General features: G+C 50.9%; 1 long non-coding RNA gene across 2 annotated transcripts; it reads right to left on the reverse strand.

Moving 5' to 3' along the window:
• Window positions 1-16694: 16694 nt before the first annotated feature.
• On the reverse strand, window positions 16695-19450 carry LOC123071976 (uncharacterized). Of its 2 annotated transcripts, XR_006434688.1 has the most exons (4): window positions 18997-19450; window positions 18824-18897; window positions 18466-18615; window positions 16695-17094 (listed from the first exon to the last, which is right to left on the reverse strand). It is a non-coding gene; the product is annotated as an uncharacterized lncRNA (long non-coding RNA). The 2 variants fall into 2 exon arrangements; XR_006434689.1 differs by having other exon boundaries at window positions 18824-19446.
• Window positions 19451-20251: the final 801 nt, after the last annotated feature.

The following is a 20251-nucleotide window of genomic DNA, read 5'->3' on the forward strand; positions in this document are numbered from 1 at the left end:
AGCAAACTTCCTCCCGGGCCATCTGTCGCCGCAATCCAGATAATCGAGGCCCAGCGCGAGGAGCGGAGGGCGGAGGGCGTACAAATTGCCGCTGACACCCCCCGGACTCTTGGTGAGCAGGTCCTTAGCATCCAGGCCCGCCTTTGGCCTGCCCATCGAATGCTGCGCCACCTTCAACGCGTCGGCGCCCAGGCGGTTTCCGCCCTCTGGCCAGGCTTGCCGGCCCCACGCACTCCAAGCCGGACTGCTGACTGGCTGGAGGTGGCGGTCGGCCGCCTGGAAGCCTAGAAAGACTCAGCAGCCCGGGCAGGGGCGCGCCGAGCCTTGGAATTCGTCAAGGCGTGGTACCTTGGGCTAGATCTAGCCAAGTTGACCATGTTCCAGCTGGAGGCGCAGGAGGAGCTGGTGGTGGTGGAAACTGAAGTCGTCAACAGGGCGGCGGCGATCACCGACTTCACCGATACCAGTGTCTTCATCCCGGAGGTGGTCGAGGAAGGTGCCGAAGCGCCGCAGGAGTGGCTTGGGCTGAACCCGGAGGATAGCGAAGATCCGGCTGAAGTCATCGACTCCAGCGATGAAGGGGAAGAAGGGGAGGAGGAGGAGGAGGAGGAGGAGGAGGAGAGCGACGTTGACTTGCCGGAGGTCGGGGTGGACGGTCAGCCCCAGCCTGACCGGGCCTCAATCAACGAGCCGCGCACCGGGGCGCCGACTGTACTGGATGCGGCCAGGCGGGAATCGACCAGCCACCCATTCCTCCGACGATGCCACTGACTCCGTCCTCCAGCCCTCTGCCATCCCGACTGCCGCCGCTGACCAGACGGAGCCGCCTGCCGCGTCTAGCGGCACAGTCGACTCCAACGTTCAGCCGAAGCCTTCTGCTGCACCAACTGGCACTACCCAGCCGGAACCTTCCGCAGCTCCTTAGGATTTTCTCTCTTTCCCTGTTTTACTATAGTCTTGGACAACTTCGTTAAATTTCAGTTCCACCCGCGGGGTGTATGTCGAACTTTGTTTGAATGCCGGCCAGTAAGCCTTTATCCTTGAAAATATTCCATCATTGCTCTATGCCAACCTCTAGCTTTTTCTTCCCTTTTGCTCCTTGGTTTTTCCTTTGCCGCCCTCCCTTGGCTATCCTCTTGCCGACCAAGCAGCCGCTCTGCGGACTGCGGCTGGGTTGAGTACTTAGTTGTTTGTGGGAGGGTTAGTACTTAGCCATTCGAAGCGTTCGGTAATAAAAGCAGAGGCCGGCCGGCCGGCTGCTCGGCAGCCGAACGACTAGGTGCGATGCCAGCCTGTACTATATGTGTTCCTTCCTTAGTCGTTTTTCGTGTGGGGCACTGTTTGGCAACCTTTGCCCACCATACAGTCGCTCTGCGAGCTGTGGCTTCTGACAAAGGAAGTTTTTGGTGCCGACACACTACTTGTCCGACTGCAGGAGGCGGCATATAGTAGAAGGCGGCGAGGCCCCGGGCCGACTGGTCGAACCCGGTGCCAGGTGGAAGAAATAAAACTACACATACTTATAGGCACAATACTTATCATATAGATAAATGAGGGTAGTCCCCGAGATCTTCTCGGGGGACCCGGAGTCTTTATACATAGTTCAAAAGGCAGCGTGATACATACTGCTTTCAACTGTAAAACCTTCGGAGGAGGTTTGCGTTCCATGGCCTCTCCGTCTCTTTGCCTGAATCATCTCTCTTGCACTCTCTGGGCTTCTGGGCATTGATCAGATAGTAGGAATCGTTGCCCAGCACCTTGCTGATGATGAAAGGGCCTTCCCAAGGTGCCGAGAGCTTGTGCTGTCCGGATGTTTGCTGGATCAGCCGGAGCACAAGGTCTCCCTCTAGGAAGGCTCTTGGCTTCACCTTGCGGTTGTAGTATTGGCGCAGACTCTATTGGTAGATGGCCGACCGGTTGAGTGCCAACAGCCGGCCTTCCTCTAGCAAATCGACACCGTCTTCTCGCGCCTCCTTGGCGTCCGCCTCGGTGTACATGGTGACTCTTGGGGAGTCAAACTCGATGTCCGTCGGGATGATGGCTTCGGCACCATAGATGAGGAAGCCGGATGACTTGTTCGAAGTTGTGCGCAAGCTCCAGAGGACGGTCGGCAGCTCGTCGAGCCAGCAGCCGGCCGAACACTCCAGAGGTTCAACCAGTCGGGGCTTGAGGCCGAACAGAATGAGGCCGTTTGCACGGTCAACTTGGCCATTTGACTGCGGGTGGGCAACGGACGCTAAGTCCTGACGGATGCCCTGTGTTGCGCAGAAACGAGCCAAAGCTCCCTTGGCGAAGTTGGTGCCATTGTCGATGATGATGCTATGTGGTATGCTGTATCACGTGGTGATGTCGGTGATGAAGGTCACGACAGTCGGCCCGTTCAGTTTCTTGATTGGTTTTGCCTCTATCCACTTGGTGAACTTGTCCACGGTGACAAGCAAATGAGTCATGCCACCACGGGCCGTCTTGAATGGTCCTACCATATCCAGCCCCCAGATGGCAAAGGGCCATGCTATGGGAATGGTCTTGAGTGCAGAAGCCGGAAGATGTGGCTTGGAGCGGAACCTCTGGCACCCTTGACACTTCTGAACTAGTTCTTTGGCTTCTTCTAGAGCAGTCGGCCAGAAGAACCCATGGCGAAAAGCCTTGGCCACAAGTGATCTTGAAGCCGCCTGGTGGCCGCACTCGCCTTGGTGGATATCCCTGAGTATTGCTTGGCCTTGGTCCGGCTCCATGCAGCGCTGATAAACCCCGGCAACTTGTATGAGGGCGGTTGGGCCAGGAGGCAGCGGGTTGGCAGCTGCTTCCGCCTGCTGTGCTGATGAAGTCCCCGGGCCGACTGCTGAAGTCCCCGGGCCAGGCTCTGGAGTCCTCGAGCCGGGTGCGGCTGCAGCAGTCCCCGGGCTGCCTGTCGAAATCCCCGTGCCGGCCTCTGGGACCGTCAAGTCGGATCCGACTGCTTCGGGAGGGGCCGGCACAAAGATGGGATCTGAATCAGGAGACGGCTTGACAGACGGCTTGAGAAGGCGGCGCAGGGCGACGTCGGTTGGTATTGCTTGTCGGGTGGAGCCAATCCGTGCCAAGGCATCTGCTTGCTCGTTGTCGTTTCTTGGCACAAGAAGGAACTTGCACCCGTCAAAGTATCCACTGAGTTGCTGCACGAGGAAACGGTAGCTTCCCATGTTTGCATCCTTGGCGTCCCAGTTGCCTGACGGCTGCTGGACCACCAAGTCGGAGTCACCATAGCACAGGATCCGGCGGATGCCGAGTTCCTTGGCAAGCCGGAGCCCGTGTATGAGTGCCTCATATTCAGCTACGTTGTTGGAGGCGGCGAAGTGGACTTGCAGCACATATTTGAGCTTGTCGCCCTTGGGAGAGGTGAGGACGATGCCGGCTCCTAGACCGGTGCGCATTTTTGAACCATCAAAATGCATCTGCCAATGGGTGGAGTCTGGTGCAGGCGGCAAATACTGGGTCTCAGCCCAGTCGACGAGGAAGTCGACCAACACTTGTGACTTGATGGCGGTGCGAGGCTGGTAGTAGATGGTGTAAGGGGCCAGATCAATAGCCCACTTAGCCAAATGGCCAGAGGCGTCTCTGCTCCCAATGATCTCAGCAAGCGGAGCCGTGCAGACGACGGTTATTGGGTGCTCTTGAAAGTAAGGCTTCAGCTTCTTGGCGGCAAAATGCACGCCGTAGCACATCTTCTGGTAGTGTGGGTAGTTTTGCTTGGAGGCGGACAGTACTTTGCTCAAGTAATACACTGGCCTCTGGACCAGCAATGCTCTGTCCTCCTCCTTGCGCTCTACCACCATGACTATGCTGACAACCCGACTGGTGGCTGCGATGTAGAGGAGCATGGGCTCCTTCTCAGTCGGAGCCGCCAGGATAGGTGGGGTCGCCAACATCTTCTTGAGTTGGAGAAATGCTTCATCCGCCTTGTCGTTCCACTCAAAAAAAGTGGTCTTCTTCATGAGTTGGTATAGGGGAAGAGCTTTCTCGCCCAGCCGGCTGATGAAACGGCTAACTGATGCCAGGCAGCCGGTGAATTTCTGCACGTCCAGCAGTCGGGTGGGCACTTCCATCCTCTCAATTGCCTTGATCTTCCCAGGATTGCACTCTATGCCGCGCTCTGAAACCAGGAAGCCGAGAAGCTGGCCGGCTGGTACTCCAAAGACGCATTTCTCCGGGTTGAGCTTGATCTGGAATCGGTGCAGGTTCTCAAAGGTTTCCTTGAGATCTTCTAGCAGCATGCCGCACTTCTCCGTCTTCACCACCACATCATCCACATAGACATGGGCATTTCTGCCGAGCTGCTTGAGGAGGCACTTCTGCATGCAATGCTGAAACGTGGCGTCGACATTTCGCAAGCCGAACGTCATGGTCAGGTAGCAGAAGACTCCAAATGGCGTGATGAAGGCGGTCTTCAGCCTGTCGGCCGGGTTCAGTTTTATCTGATGGTATCCTAAATATGCATCCAAGAAACTCAATAGCTCGCATCCGGCCGTGGAGTCTATCACTTGATCAATCCTTGGTAGGGCAAAAGAATCTTTGGGGCAGGCCTTGTTAAGGCTGGTATAGTCAATACACATACGCCATTGCTTGTTTTTCTTCAACACTAGGACTGGGTTGGCAAGCCATTCTGGAAAGAATACTTCCATGATGAATCCGGCTGCTAGAAGCCGGGCTATCTCTTCTCCAACAACTCTTCTTTTTTCTTCCGACAGGCGGCACAAGGGCTGCCTGACCGGCTTGGCGTCAGGTCGGACATGTAGTTTGTGCTCGGCGAAATCCGTCGGAACACCCGGCATGTCTTTGGGAGACCATGCAAAGATGTCCCGATTCTCACGGAGGAAATCGACGAGCTCGCTTTCCTATTTGTTGTCTAGGTTTGCACCTACGACAGCGTGCCTCTCCGGGTGCTCTGGGTCCAAGGGTATCTTCTTGGTTTCCTCTGCCGGCTTCAACGAGCCCTCTACGTCTGACTCCTTGGGGGTGGGTGACATTTCCGGCTTCTTGCCTTCCATCGCCACCACCCGGTCTAGGAGCCGCTTCTCGGCAGCAATTACAAGGGACTCGGCTAGCCGGCTACTGTCCGCGGCGCAGGCAGCCGACTTCTTGTAGTCTCCGACTACAGTTAGGATTCCCTTGGTACTTGGCATCTTCATCTTGAGGTAGGCGTAGTGGGGGACCGCCATGAACTTGGCCAGGGCAGGTCGGCCAAGCAGTGCATGGTAAGGGCTCTCTAGGTCCACCACCTCAAACCAAAACTGGCTCTCGGCGGAAATGATTCTTGTCTCCAAAGAGGACATCAATCTGGATCTTGCCGATTGGTGAGCAGGAAAGGTCAGGGACTATGCCATGGAATACAATCCGGCTGGGGAGTAGTTGCCTCTACTTGATTCCCAACTTCTCCATTGTGTCACGGTACAGGATGTTTATGCTGCTGCCGCCATCTATCAAGACCCTAGAGAAACGAGCTGCCTGCCTCTCTATTGCAAGGGTGGCATCCAGGACTAAGGCGTAGGAACCGGGAGAAGGCATTACTTCCGGATGGTTGGCCCTGCTCCAGCTAATGGGCTTCTCGGACCAGTGCATGAACTCTGGGGTGCTTGAGGCTACTGCATGCACTTCTTGATGTTGTTGCCGTCTGCTGCGCCTATCGTCGGCCACACTAGTGAACATGACATAGGCTCCGTGCTCTGCAGGATACTCATCTTGAATGGCGCCGACTGGCCGGGCCGCCGGCTGCTGGGGCGGAGGAGGCGGCGGGCCAGCAGGCGGAGGAGCTAGGAGGCCATCTCCCTTAGCGATCCTGGTGAGACAATGACACTTCCGAGTGGTGTGGTTGGACGGCTTCGCGCCACTGTGAAACTTGCAGGGAGCTTCAAGGGTCTGCTCGTACGAGAAGGCGGGCAGCCAGTTGGGCTTGTCGCCCTTCTGACGCTTAGGCGCTGGCTGCCCTTCCGGCTGCTGATCCTCGATTGTCGCCACCTGCCGGCTGTTGGAGGCCGGCTGGGTGGCCTTCCGCTTGTTGTTGCTTGGGGGCTGTCTCCGACTGGTCTCGCCAGCCGGAGTCCGAGGAGCCTGAGGTGCTACCTTGCCGGATGCATCGACTAATATCTCCGCCTTCATGGAGGAGTCGGCCGTGGCGTGCTTCTCGGCAATGATCAACAGTTCGTCGAGAGTCGCAGGCTCATCGCAGAGAAGCCGGTGCTTGAGGAGGGTGCCTTCTCGGCACCCGGCGGTGAAGTACTTGATGGCCTGCACCTCGTGCACGCCCCCGCAGAAGTTGCGCAGCTCGGACCAGCGCGTGAGGTAGTCGCGAGTCGATTTGCTGGGCCCTTGGACGCACAAGGAGAGCTGTCGGGGCTTAGGAGGCCGCTTGTACGTGCTGGTGAAGTTGCGGACGAAGGCCTAGGTGAAATCCACCCAGTTGTTGATGATGCGGGGCTTCAGGCTGTTGAGACATGTCCGGGCATTGCCCTGGAGCATGAGCGGGACGTACTTCACGGCAACACGCTTGTTGCCGTTCGCTATACTGACTGTCGTGGAGTAATCGACCAGCCAGTCCTCCGGCTTCACAGAGCCAGTGTATTTGGGCGTATCTCGCGGGAGAGTGAACCCTTTGGGGAAGGGCTCATCTCGGATTCGGGGGCCAAAGTAGGGCGGGCCCAAAGTGTCCTCTTCTTCTAGCACCAGGGATCGGTTGAGGCGATCGATCCGATGGCGGGCGTCATTCTCTCCGACTCCCTCTCGGCGGCCAAAGCGGTCGCCGAGTGTCAGGTGCGTGACAGGAGGCGGAGTGGGGTGCCTCGTTCCGTGAGGCGGAGGAGGCGGCTGGTCGCCTCGCCGCTCCACCGCATGTGGGCGGCCGTCCTCGTCTCGCTCGATGGAGAGGCGCATCCGACTGCGGCTGGCAGCCGGCTCGTTGCCTTTTCCTCCGCGAGCGCAACCAGTCGGCGTCCGGGATGTCGCCCCATGATCTTGGCATGGGGGCGGCTCGTTGTATCGTCGGGCCGGAACTTCAGTGCGGCAGCCGGCCTCGTGCTGTGCGGCGGCTGCGTCTAGGAGCTGCTAGACTCGCTCCGTCATGTGGCAGCGCTCATCGCCATCATACTTGTCCAGCTCATCCGTCACCGCTTGGGCGGCCCGAATGTTCTCTGCAGGCGTGGCATAGACGGGGTGCTCTGCCCCGAACATACTGGCGACGGTCGCGCCACGCTGCCGAACCGTGCCGAGGCGACTAGGCCCCTCAGGAGCCGGCATGCCGCCCACGGCTCGATCCATCTCGCGCCGGTAGGTGTCCGAGAGCCATCACATGCTGGCCAGGCGGCCAGCGCTATCGAGAAGCTGGAGGCGGCGTGCCTCTAGCACCTCAGCATCCGCGCCCTCTGGGATGGGCGCTGTTAGGTCGCGCAGAGCCGCGTTGAGAGGGTCTCGAGCGTGCTCGTCCGAGTGCTCCCCGCTGCTGATGACAAGTACCTCCGTGACGGTGCTCCCGCCGCTGTGCTCGCAAGGAGGCGGCTCGTCATAGACCACCACGTTGGTGGGGAATGCATCGAACGACGCCGTGTCGGAGTCAATGATCATCGGATCGGTGGAGCCAACGGACTCGAGGTCCACAGTAGGCTCGTTGGTGACATGAAGCTGGTCGAGGAGGCTGACGAGGCGGCTCTCGGGGCAGCTAGTGCCCGCGTCGGAGGCCGGCTCGTCCGAGAGGTCGATCTTGCCGATGAGGTCGGCGAGGCAGCTCGCCGCGCAGGCGATCTGTAATGCCCCGGATTCGATGCGCCAAGTGTCTGCCAGTTATTTGTCGGTGTTGCCTTGTCATTTGCTTGCGTGTTGCATATTGCCATGTCATCATGTGCATTTCATTTTGCATATGTGTTCGTCTCATGCATCCGAGCATTTTCCCCGTTGTCCGTTTTGCAATCCGACACTCCTATGCCCTCCGGCGTCCCCCTTTTTGTCTCTCGTTGTGAGCGGGTGTTAAACTTTCTCAGAATGGCCCGAGGTTTGCCAATCGGCCTTGGTATAGCACCGGTAGACCGCTGTCAAGTTTCGTGTTATTTGAAGGTCGTTTGATACTCCAATGGTTAACCGGGTAACCGCAAAAGCCTCTTTTGTCTTGCAGCCCAACACCCTTCCAAACTGGCCCAAAACCCATCTAAGTCACCCCCATGCTCTCGGTCGTTTGATCACGATCGTGTGGGCGAAAACCGCTCCTCAATTGGACTCTCCTAGCTCCCAGAATCTATAAATATTCCCCTCCCCCAAAAATTCGAGGATAAATTCTCCCCCCGAAACCCTAGCTTTTTCCCTCTCCGCCGCCGAACGCGTCCGCCCCCGGCCGGACACGTCCGCCTGTCGCCCCGGTCAATCTGCCCGCGCCACCTGGCCTCCGGCCTCCTCCCCGCCGCCGCGGCCCGCCGGGCCCAGGCGCGGCCCGCCCAGGCCCGCGCGGCCGCCCGCGCCTTCCCGCGCCCCCGTGCCGACCCCGATCTCCTCGCGCCGCCGCCGCCGGCCAAACTTCGCCGCCCGGCCGCTGCCTCCATCCGCGCCTCCCCGCGCCGTCAACCCCGCCGCCATCTCCGCGCCTCCCCGCGCCGCGCCGGACCCGCGCCCCGTCCGGCCGGAGCTCCTCCGCCCGGCCGCACCTCTCCCTCCACGCCGGCAGGAGCACCGCGCCCCGAGCTCCTCCGGCGAGCTCGCCGACCGTCTCCGGTGTCGCCCCGGTCAGATCCGCGCAGGAGCACCCGGATCCGCCCCTCCCCCGTCCACTCCGGCCACCGTCCCCTCCCTCTCCGGCACCATTCCGGCGAGGCCTCGATCTCCGCAACCGTCTAGATCCGAAGGTTGACTTTCCCCTTCCCCGAAATTTGACCAAGTCCCCGTGATATTTTGCATTTTGGTCTCCTGTTCAACACATCATAACTTATTGCATACTGTTCCATTTCGTGCGTGTAATATGCCAAAATGTTCGTTGGGAGATGCTCTACATTTCATTCCTTTGTGACATGCTTGTTTGAGTTGATCTAGATGCCTGAATCATCGTTGCAAGAGTGCTATATGATGTTGACTGCTGTTTGTTAATAGAACATGTTCATTTGTCATTTTTGCCATGTTTGATGTGTGCATCCTATGAGGTTGCTATCTACATGTGTTTTATGCTACATCATGCCATCTTTACAGGGGTGTATGCCATGTATTTTTGTGATCAACGTGGTGACTAGAACAAGCATGCAAAGTAGGCTTCGTGATGTTGCTGATTTCAGTCCCTGTTTTGCCGTTATTTTTATGCCATGTAAACTTGACGCTACACAGAGATCCAAGCATATTTTGAGATACTTCAGTAAGGATGTTTTGAACATTTGGTTATTCTCTATCCATTCATGCCCCTTTTTGCAATTATGGAGTAGCCTAGCATGTCATTTGCTTGCTCTACGTTTGCTATAAAATGTTTCCTGGCAGATTGTTTACATGTTATTCAATTTTGCCAAGGTTGTTGTAGTTGATCCTTGCATGCTATGAACTTGTTCTTGCCTTGGTTAGTTTTAATAAACATGTCTTCTTGCTGATGCTATGATTATCTTGTCATGCAATGATTTGTGATGAGTGAATCAAGCTTGTTAAGTAGGGTACTTGCTGTTACTATTTTGCTAGGCTGAATCTGTTATTTTGTGATGCTATGTAAACCTGCTGCTACAAGTCATTCTATGCACAATCTGGAGATGTTCACTAAGGAGGTTTTGTTATACATGTCATGCTCTATCCATCCTTGCCCCTGGTTGCATTTATAGCCGGCTGTAGCTTGTTGTAAGCTTGCTCTCAAATTGCTAAATAATGTTATTGTCAGCCTGTTAACTTTAAGTTCAGTTTTGCCATGTGTTTTGCTAGTGATCCATGCAACCTATGAACTTGCTATTGCCATGCTTAGATTTACAAACATGTATTTTTACTGCTGGTTGCCATTTAATGCTATTTATTGCTTTGTGGTGAGTGGTACAAGCTCATCAACATGCCTACTTATTGTTGTTCCTGCCATGTATGAATCTGTCATATCACTTGCTATGTTTACATGAGTGCCATCATATTTTCTGTGCCCTTTTGGCTCATGGTCAGTAAGGGACTTTTGTTCTATGCTATTAGTAGGTTCATGCCATGCCTTTTTTTGCCACTATAAGTTCCTGTAACATGCTGTTTGATAGCTCTAAACATTGCAACCTGATGTTATTTCTGCCAAGTCTGAAACTGTTATTATTTGCAATCTTGCCATGTGTGTTTGAGCATGTTCTAGTGATTTCTGGAGATAGCTCATTGTTCATGTTTTGTTATGCTTTACCTGTACATCATGTTCATGCCTTTTGTTCTTATGTTGAGGTGATGTAGTGTATTGTTTTGATGTTTGCAAGATGCCCAGTTGCTGTTTTGGACAGCTTGTCCTTTAAATTTGTATAGAGTGTATGTGTTGAACCGTTGCTCCGTTTTGAGTGTGCTCTATATGAAACTTGCTTGATTTTGCATGTAGTTTCATATTATGATGTTGCATCAATGTTTTGAGAGTGTTTGCTTGATGTTTGTATGCATTTTGCATCAATGCCATGTTTAACTTGTTTTGCTCATATCTTCTAGGCCGTAGCTCCGAATTAAATGAACTTTATATGTAACTTGACTAGAATCTCGTGTAGATCATCTTGGTGCATCTTAACTTGCTGTTTAACAACTTGAACATAAGGTTTATTCAGATCTGGACCAATTTCGAAATTTGCATATGAGGACTTACCGGATTTGTTATATGTTGTTTCCGGCCTCATTTAAACTTGCTTTGATGTGTTGTTCTTGTTTGCATCATCTCTTGCCATGAGTAGCTTCATGTAGTCTTGTCATGCATCATGCTTGTTTGTGCATCATGTCATGTTCTTGTGTGGTGTGTTTACCATGTTGTGTGCTTCTTCTCGATAGTTCCCGTTTCGTTGCGATCGTGAGGATTCGTTCGTCTACGCTTGGTTCGTCTTCGTGGCTTCATCTCCTTCATGGACTCATTCTTCTTCCTTGCGGGATTTCAGGCAAGATGACCCCTACCCTGGATCTCACTACTATCATTGCTATGCTAGTTGCTTCGTTCTATCGCTTTGCCGCGCTACCTATCATTTGCTCTTCAAGCCTCCCAATTGTCATGTCAGCCTCTAACCTTTTTCACCCTTCCTAGCAAACCATTGTTTGGCTATGTTACCGCTTTGCTCAGCCCCTCTTATAGCGTTGTTAGTTGCAGGTGAAGTTGAAGATTGCTCCATGGTGGACATGTTTATGTTGGGATATCACAATATCTCTTATTTAATTAATGCATCTATATACTTGGTAAAGGGTGGAAGGCTCGGCCTTATGCCTGGTGTTTTGTTCCACTCTTGCCGCCCTAGTTTCCGTCATACCGGTGTTATATTCCCGATTTTTGCGTTCCTTACGCGGTTGGGTGATTTATGGGACCCCCTTGACAGTTCGCTTTGAATAAAACTCCTCCGGCAAGGCCCAACATTGGTTTTACCATTTGCCTCACCATCACCTACATTTTCCTTGGGAGTAATTAACCCAAGGGTCATCTTTATTTTTAGCCCCCCCCCCCCCGGGCTAATGCTTGTCTAAGTGTTGGTCCAAACCGAGCGATGTCCGGTGCCCCCTGGGCAACTAGGGTCTATGCCAACCCGACGTCTGGCTCATCCGGTGTGCCCTGAGAACGAGATATGTGCAGCTCCTATCGGGATTTGTCAGCATAGCGGGAGGCTTTGCTGGTCTTGTTTTACCATTGTCGAAATGTCTTGTAAACCGGGATTCCGAGTCTGATCGGGTCTTCCTGGGAGAAGGTATATCCTTCGTTGATCACGAGAGCTTATCATGGGCTAAGTTGGGACACCCCTGCATGGTGTAAACTTTCGAGAGTCGTGCCCGTGGTTATGGACAGATGGGAATTTGTTAATGTCCGGTTGTAGATAACTTGACACCAGATCCGAATTAAAAGGCATCAACCGTGTGTGTATCCGTGATGGTCTCTTTTCGGCGGAGTCCGGGAAGTGAACACGGTTTTGGGTTATGTTTGACGTAAGTAGGAGTTCAGGATCACCTCTTGATCATTGCTAGCTTCACGACCATTCCTTTGCTTCTCTTCTCGCTCTTATTTGCGTATGTTAGCCACCATATATGCTTAGTCGCTGCTGCAACCTCACCACTTTATCCCTTCCTTTCCTGTTAAGCTTTGCTAGTCTTGATACCCATGGTAATGGGATTGTTGAGTCCTCGTGGCTCACAGATTACTACAACAACAGTTGCAGGTACAGGTTATGCGATGATCATGACGCGAGAGCGATGCTTGCCTGTTTTGGAGTTCTTCTTCTGATTCTTCTTCGATCAGTGGTTAGGTTCCAGGTCGGCAGCCTAGGCTAGCAGGGTGGATGTCGTTTGAGTTTCTGTTTGTGTTTCATCCGTAGTCGGATGGTGCTCTTATGTAAGATGATGTTGTATTCGTGTGGCATTGTATGCCTTTTGTATGTATCACCATCTATTATGTAATGTTGATGTAATGATATCCACCTTGCAAAAGCGTTTCAATATGCGGTTCTATCCTTGGTGGGACCTTCGAGTCTCTTTAGGATAGTATCGCATATTGGGCGTGACACGATCTCCGCGCCGTGCAGCGCGTCGGGGTTGACGTCGTCAGGCGTGCTGGGTTGGCTTTGCTCGCCAGGAAGGAACAGGGTTCCCGTCCAGAGAAGATCACTGGAAGACGGTGCACCTCGCCCCATGGTGGGCGCCAAATGTCGGGGGTTGGGTGTGACATATGCCAATAGATGGCTTATCATGGTGGGAGCGAGTAGAACGTCACCGGTGCCTGGAAGCGGGATAAGGCGTAGACACGTATGCCGGTGAACTTTACCTAGGTTGGGGGCTCTCCGTGGAGATAATACCCCTACTCCTGCTCTGCGGGGTCTCTGCATGATCACTAAGGCACTAGTGATACAAGATGCTCCTTGAGCTATGTCTAGAGGTAGGAGAAGGCAAGGCTAGCACTTCCCTGCCCTAGGTGACTGGCTAGTTCTATCAGAGTTGGAACCCTTTGCATGGGTGCCCTGGGGGGTTTATATAGGCCTACCCCCTGGGGTACAATGGTAATTCGTCCGGGTGTTGGGCCCGGCTGTCGGTGTCTCCAGCCTCCGGCTTCTCCGCCGACCGTTGGGGCCCGCCGCCTAGCGGGCCCCGCCGATCGGTTGGTGCTGCTTACTATAGTCGTGCCGTCGGTGACGAGGGCTTGGTCATCTTCAGCGTGGCTATAGTCCCGCCGCCTGGTGGGAGATCACTGTAGCCACACCTGGTCTTATCAGCTTAATGGCATGCTTGCCTCGGGGCAAGGGACAGCCGCCCACTGGAGTCCGACCCTTCCCGAGTCCGGCTGACTGGGCTTCCGCCATCTTCTATGGAGTCTCTGCCCGATAGGGCCCGCCGTTGGCAGGTCGTACCAACAGGCCATCGTGGGGAACAGGACTCCGCCTGCTTGGAGCGGCGTCAGGGGAGACATGGCACAGTGCCCCATCGTGCGGAGATCTCCGCATGTACGGAGCACTGTAGCCACGCCTGTCCCGGGCGTCGGGGGCGACGTGCTTCACTGTAGCCATGCTCTAACTTGTACTCTTGATGGGGGCTCGGTTGTACCGAGGCCGTCAGGTGGCCGCCTGCTTGATGTCGCCCTCTCTAGAGGCCGGCGGGCTAGAGCCAGCCACTCGCAGCGCGGTTGGCTAGGGTTGGTCGCCCTCTGGTAGCCGGCCGTATAGCTAGCCGGCCCTTAGAGGGCAGAGCTTCAGCTTGGGGCCCAACTAGGCGGAGTCGGCCCAAAGTCTTGATAAGTCATGGGACCTGGGTGTGGCTACCCATGGCCCATTACTCTGACAGCCATCTTGAGAATACAAAGGAAATTTGGGATACTTTGATTGACATGCACGAAGGTACTGACTCCGTCAAGGAATCCAAATTGGATGTGCTTCAAAGTCAACTTGACAAGTTCAAAATGAAGGATGGTGAAGGTGTCGCTGAAATGTACTCTAGGCTTGCTCTCATCACAAATGAGATTGCCGGCTTAGGAAGTAAAGAGATGACCGACAAATTCATCATCAAGAAGATCCTAAGAGCCTATGATACCATGTGCATATTGATTGAAATGATGCCCAATTACAAGAATCTCAAGCCAACGGAGGTCACTGGAAGAATTGTTGCTCATGAGATGTCACTCAAGAATAAGGAAGAGCTCCACAACAAGTCAAGTGGTGCTTACAAAGCCTCATGTGACGCTCCAACATCATCAAGTGAGAAACAAACCTTCAATGAAGAATTGAGCCTAATGGTGAAGAACTTCAACAAGTTCTACAAGAGTAGAAGCAAGGAAAGAAGCTCCAAGTCAAGGCCCTACAATGACAAAAGATCTTCAAGTCGTGAGCATAATTGCTACAATTGTGGAAGACCCGGACACTACTCCAATGAGTGTACGGCTCCCTACAAAAGAAGAGAAGATTCTCCAAAAAGAAAAAGTAGAAGAGAAGAATCACCACCAAGAGATAGGAAGAGTAGAGATAATCGTTATGAACGAAGAACATCCCAGAGAAGCAAGGATTCGGAAAGGAAGGACAAATCATCGAAGAGCTACACAAAACGAAGACATCAAGCTCATGTTGGTGAATGGGTATCCGACTCTGACTCCGACCATCACTCCAAGAGAAGCTATCACTCTGACTCCGAATATACTCAAGATGAAGGTGTTGCCGGTCTAGCACTTGTGTCAACCAACTCCAACGACATATTTGACTCACCAAATGAAGGAATTGGAAGATGCTTCATGGCTAAAGGCCCAAAGGTATCACATCCCGAGTATGTTGATTTCAATAGTGATGAAGATGACTTGTTAGGTGACGATGATTTACTTGTTGACAACTCTAGTGATGAATACTATGATGAAACGTCAATTAATCATGCTAATCAAGATAAAACGAATGACAATGATAAGGAGAAGATTGAGCATCTAACTAAAGAACTAAACACTCTTAAGTTAGCTCATGAAACTATCTTGGAAGATCATCGATAACTTTTAAAGACTCATGAGAAGTTACGCTTTGAAAAGCTCAACCTTGAGCAAGAGCATGAGTTTTTAAAGGCAATCAATGATGATCTTCACAAGAAAAGTTCTTCTTACATTGCCAAGCATTTACTCTTATCTACTTACATGCCACAAGTCAAGTCTAGTAACAAGAACAAGAAAGATTCTTCTTCTAGTAGTAAGAATAATCATGCTAAATCCAATATTGTTGCTTCTAGTAGCTCTCTTGATTCCACTAATGATTCTCTTAGCCAAGTTACACTTGAGCAAGAAAATAGCTTATTGAAGGGAATTATAGAGAAAGGTGTTTACAAGAGCCTTGCCGGAAGTAAGCAATTCGAGGAGATTGTACGCAAGCAAGGAAGGCACCAGAAGAATCAAGGTGTTGGTTTTGAACGAAAGTTCAATGCCAATGGAGTTGAGTGGGAAGAAGATCAATACCCCAAGACAAAGTTTGTTCCTCAACAAGAGAAGTACGATCCTACTTCTTTCAAGGGAACACAAGCTCAAGATGATCTTCCACCACAAGACCACAAGCAAAAAGGCAAGGACAAGCTTCAAGAGGAGATTGATGCATTTGAAGAAGCTCCTAAGGCCTTGGTCAAGTGGATTCCCAAGACTACATCAAGTTCTACTTCATCAAGTACGACTAGAACTCCAAGGATTCCCATCAAGATGATGTGGATCCCAAAGAAGAAGAACTAGAGAGTTCTTGAGGGTGACTTCGCCAACATACTTCACTTATCATTTTGGCGAGGACAAATGCAAACAACTTCCATATCATGCACTAGTCCAAGGAGTCACAAACCCTCTTGTTGGTAAGACAAGGGACAAGGTAACCTAATGCTTTCATGGACATCATCTTGTGTGTGCATCACTCTATGTCTATGGATATCGTTGCTTGTTCCTTGTGGGACTAACCCGTGTAGGTATTGAAAGTGCAACTCACTCCAATGGATTGCTCCGAATGATCTACACCAACATTGAGCATCCACATCTTCAACACCTACATGAAGTCATCATCGACAAAACCCAAGGTTAGTTCATCCCTCTTAGGGGGATATCACATCTAGGGAGAGCTTTACTCTAAAAAATTGAGCTAAAGCAACTCTAATGGTGTGAACACAACAATGCTTTATGTAAAAGTGGTAACCCCACTTGTGCTTAAACGATGAGTATGACCTATGATCAAATGTTCTCATTTGACTCCTAAGTCAATATACTCATACATAGATGACCTACACTACACCACAACACGAACGCAAGGGCATGTAAACTGCCGGGAGAACACACTTAATAGGGCAGGTAAACTACCGGGAGTCGATTTCTCCCGGCAGATAGAACTGCCATGAGAACAGCTGCCGGGAATAACTTCTCCCGGCAGATAAATTTTCCCGGCAGTTTATCTGCCCTGAACAATATACATGCCGGCAGTTCCATTGCCATCATACACAGGTGTACCCGGCAGATAATCTGCCATCACGTTTTGTTTCACCTAGACTATTCTGGCCAACATATTCCCAATTTAATAATGTTCAGGCCTTGTACAAAATTTCACTCATGATTCAATAGCATACCTCAAACACTTTCATACTAAAATTTCAACATTTCAACATACATACATTTGTTCAGTAGCATCCAACCACATCAATAAACATAATTTACAACTAAGTTACACCAACTGTTTGAGCTTGACTCATGGCTACAACCATGTCCAATAAGACAATGGCATTATCACATTTTCTGCTCAGCTGTTTGTTGGATGACATTAGTACATTACCATATTCATGGGATGTCTTTTGAATACCAGACTCAGCACTATCCTGTGAATCTGCATTACTCGAAGAGGGCCACATGTCTCCAGCAGAAGAGTCACCAAACTTGCAATGCTCTGAAGATCAGAAACCTCCCCTCACTTGATTGTGTTGTTACTATGAAGATCTTCTAGTGATGATGCCAACCTGAACAGATAAGATGGTACAACTGCTATAAGGTAATAATTTTGTTAAATGATCTATACTGTAGCACACAAAAATGGACATAATATCACATAGAAAATACATACTGGCATAATAATCATTTTGCAAGCAAAGAAGCAAACCATAGTGATGTTTTCAAAGCAAGTAGCATACAACTACATATGGCAGTTGCCATGTATTTCTACTGCATGTTTTCAAACTTCCCATGTGTATCTATACCAATATTATTGCTGCTGAGTACGAATTCACAAACATTAATACCTTCCAGTACAGTTCAAGATATGTATAAACAAATCTACATTGAACACGTCAGAGATATATTAGTCGTGTTTGGTTGTCGAAGAATTTTTATCCAGGAAATAATGCTAATAGTGCAAACTGCAAAAGCATACAAATATTATTTTGTATTCTAGAGTATGAAAGTTTAAGCAAGGATTATGGCACCTATGTGAACTTAGATCGCTCTAGGAAAGTATTTCAACAAACTAAGTGGTGTTACAGAAACAAACTCTCTGTCTCTCCCTCTCACTGACAATTTAAATAAAAGAATTGAATATTTACACTCAATTCAATGGCATTGCAGTCCCACTCCATTGTCTGAATGAGAGCATGGTTCATCTAGCAATCAAAGGCGTGGCAGTTACATTCTGACTGAATATAAACCATAGTGCTGCTTTCAAACAAGTAGCTTTTACTAGCATGTTTTCAGACTTTCAGTGTGTATATGTCTATAACAAGATTACTACAGCTGATTATAACTCACAAATGTTGTTCCTTCCAGTACATTCAGGCTGTATAGAAAATGGTAAATAATAAAAGGCATGTCAGCCAATTTTTACACATGAGGTGCTTCCTTTTTGAAACAGCCCCCAGTTAAGAGGAAAAAAGTATATGCATCTAGAACAAAATTATGCAAAGAGAAGCCTCCACGCATGTATATGTGGCTCCCAAGTCCCACCATCAATCCATAAAAAGGATTTTCTGAAAGAAAATAGAGCTGGCATAACTAAGGTAAAGGTCACTTGTGTTCCTCCCAAATAAATCACTTGTATTAGCATGGCATGTAGCAGGACTCTTGCGTGGAGAGGTCTCGGGGCTGTTCGCTAGGTTGTATAGGCGGGGCGGGTAGTTCGTGAGTAATCCGTGTGGTGAACCTTGAGCCTAAGGCCATGGATGTAAAAACGTGGATGGGGCTCTCCACCCCTCTCTTCTATTAATATATAATACACATGCTTGTGCGTATTCTTGAAAAAAAATCACTTGTATTAGCCAATGCTCTCCACCCCTCTCCAATCCTGCAGTTTCTAATTGAAGTGTTGAAAATCAGATTATACGCGTGAAGAGAAATGTTACCACTTATGCGAAATTTTGTGAGCAAGCTTCTGTTTCTTTATTCATTTGCTAGATTGTAGTTTCCTTCTTTTTCCCAAGAGTGCGCTTTCCATGTTCTTTCTTAGGACAGAGGATTCCTAAGAGTGCGCCTCATTCTACTTCCTTCTTGCCCTGCAGAGGCAAAACAGAAAATCATACATATAATGTTAGATTATGAATGTATGCTAAGAAACAATGTGGCCAAAGGTAGGCACAAAAAAGAGAAGTGTCAGCTCTCCAGGCTCACGAACAGACTAAAGTCCAGAGGCCATGGTCGCTGGCTATCTGGGGTAGCAGTAACAAAAAATCGACCAAACAAGTTAGGGGAACTCACTCATACCAAAAAGTCTAACAGCCTCGTCCCATCTGAGCAGCCAACAAAATCGTAAGACACCAAAAACATCTGGAGGAAGGCTACAGGAAAGAGGAGGATACACGTGTAGTGTGCTCGGTGTAAGCTTCCCAATAGAGCAGAAAAATAGAGGTGCGCACCTTTGGTAAGGAAATGCACACCTGTATCGAGTCCACCGTGACGGATCTGAGCAGCATGGTGTACCAGCACAGTGAGGAGCACCGCTCCTGCCATCGGAGTGGAGGATGCCGTGATGGGGATCCCGCCCTTGCTCGTCAGCGTAGAGGGCGGCGGAGAGTAGGAGCGCCACAGCCTGGTGGTGGCACGACGACCCTGAGACGGCAGAGGAGGCAAAAAGCACGGCTCCCTCTAGTGCTTGTCGTTGCCACGCTCGCAGCACGATGAAGGAGGCTCCCTTCCCTCCGTGGGGTCTGGTGCGGGAGAGGGAGGCGGCGTCGACCTCGCCGCACCGGGCGCCATCGACAGCGATGGGGGTCGCCTAGGTCGGCGGACGGAGGCAGCAGAGGAGGAGGGGGGCGGCGGACGGAGGCAGCAGAGGAGGAGGGGGGCGGCGGACGGGGGCGGCGGAGGAGCAGGAGTGTGGACTAGGGTTCGATTTGGCGATTTGGGGAAGATCTGGTTGGGCCGACGATTATAATTGTTTTTTTAGCGGTCCACGCGCGCTACCGGCGCATTTAGGCCCAATTACTTCGGGCTCGCGCCAAACAGACGCTCCCGGCAGATAGTGGGCCGTGTGCTTAGTTCTCGCGGCAGATAAAGTGTCCTCACGGACGGAAATCCTTCCGGCAGTTCGTGCGCCCTCGTACCTACAGTTCTGCCACCCCTCAAAAAAAAAACCTACAGTTCTGCCGGCAGTTTCTTTGCTACTAAGTACTTCTACCGGCAGTAGTAAAATCCCCGGCAGATAATTTGCCTTTGTTCTTGTATTTCTCCCGGCAGTTAACTGCCCCCAATTAAGTGTTGTAGTGTAGTGCTAGTCATCGCCAATTGTTTGATAGATGCTAGAATTGGTTGTGCATGCTTTGTCACATATTTCATTTGCCATTTTATTGTGTGAGCATCTCGTTTGCATATTTTACTCATTTGAGGACATGCACTTGTTGTTTTGCATGCTTGGCTTTTTTTTTTTTTTTGACCAAATGAATGGACAAGAATGCCTAAGAACCTTCTCTAGCTATCTATGCTATTCTCATCTTAAAATATATTTATGCTACATCACAAAGTTTGATCAAGTTAGATTCAAATCACTCTGTGTGAGGAGCACTCGGAGTCCCCGATTTATCATAGACTTAAACTTCCAAAACCTCTTTGTGCATTTCGGTCTGACCGAGAAATCCATTTCAGTCACACTGAGTTCACTAAGTTGATCTAGGTTTTCATTTCGGTGCAACCAAT

The sequence above is a fragment of the Triticum aestivum genome, chromosome 3B (genome assembly GCF_018294505.1).
Source record: "Triticum aestivum cultivar Chinese Spring chromosome 3B, IWGSC CS RefSeq v2.1, whole genome shotgun sequence".
NCBI classification, from domain to species: Eukaryota; Viridiplantae; Streptophyta; class Magnoliopsida; order Poales; family Poaceae; genus Triticum; species Triticum aestivum.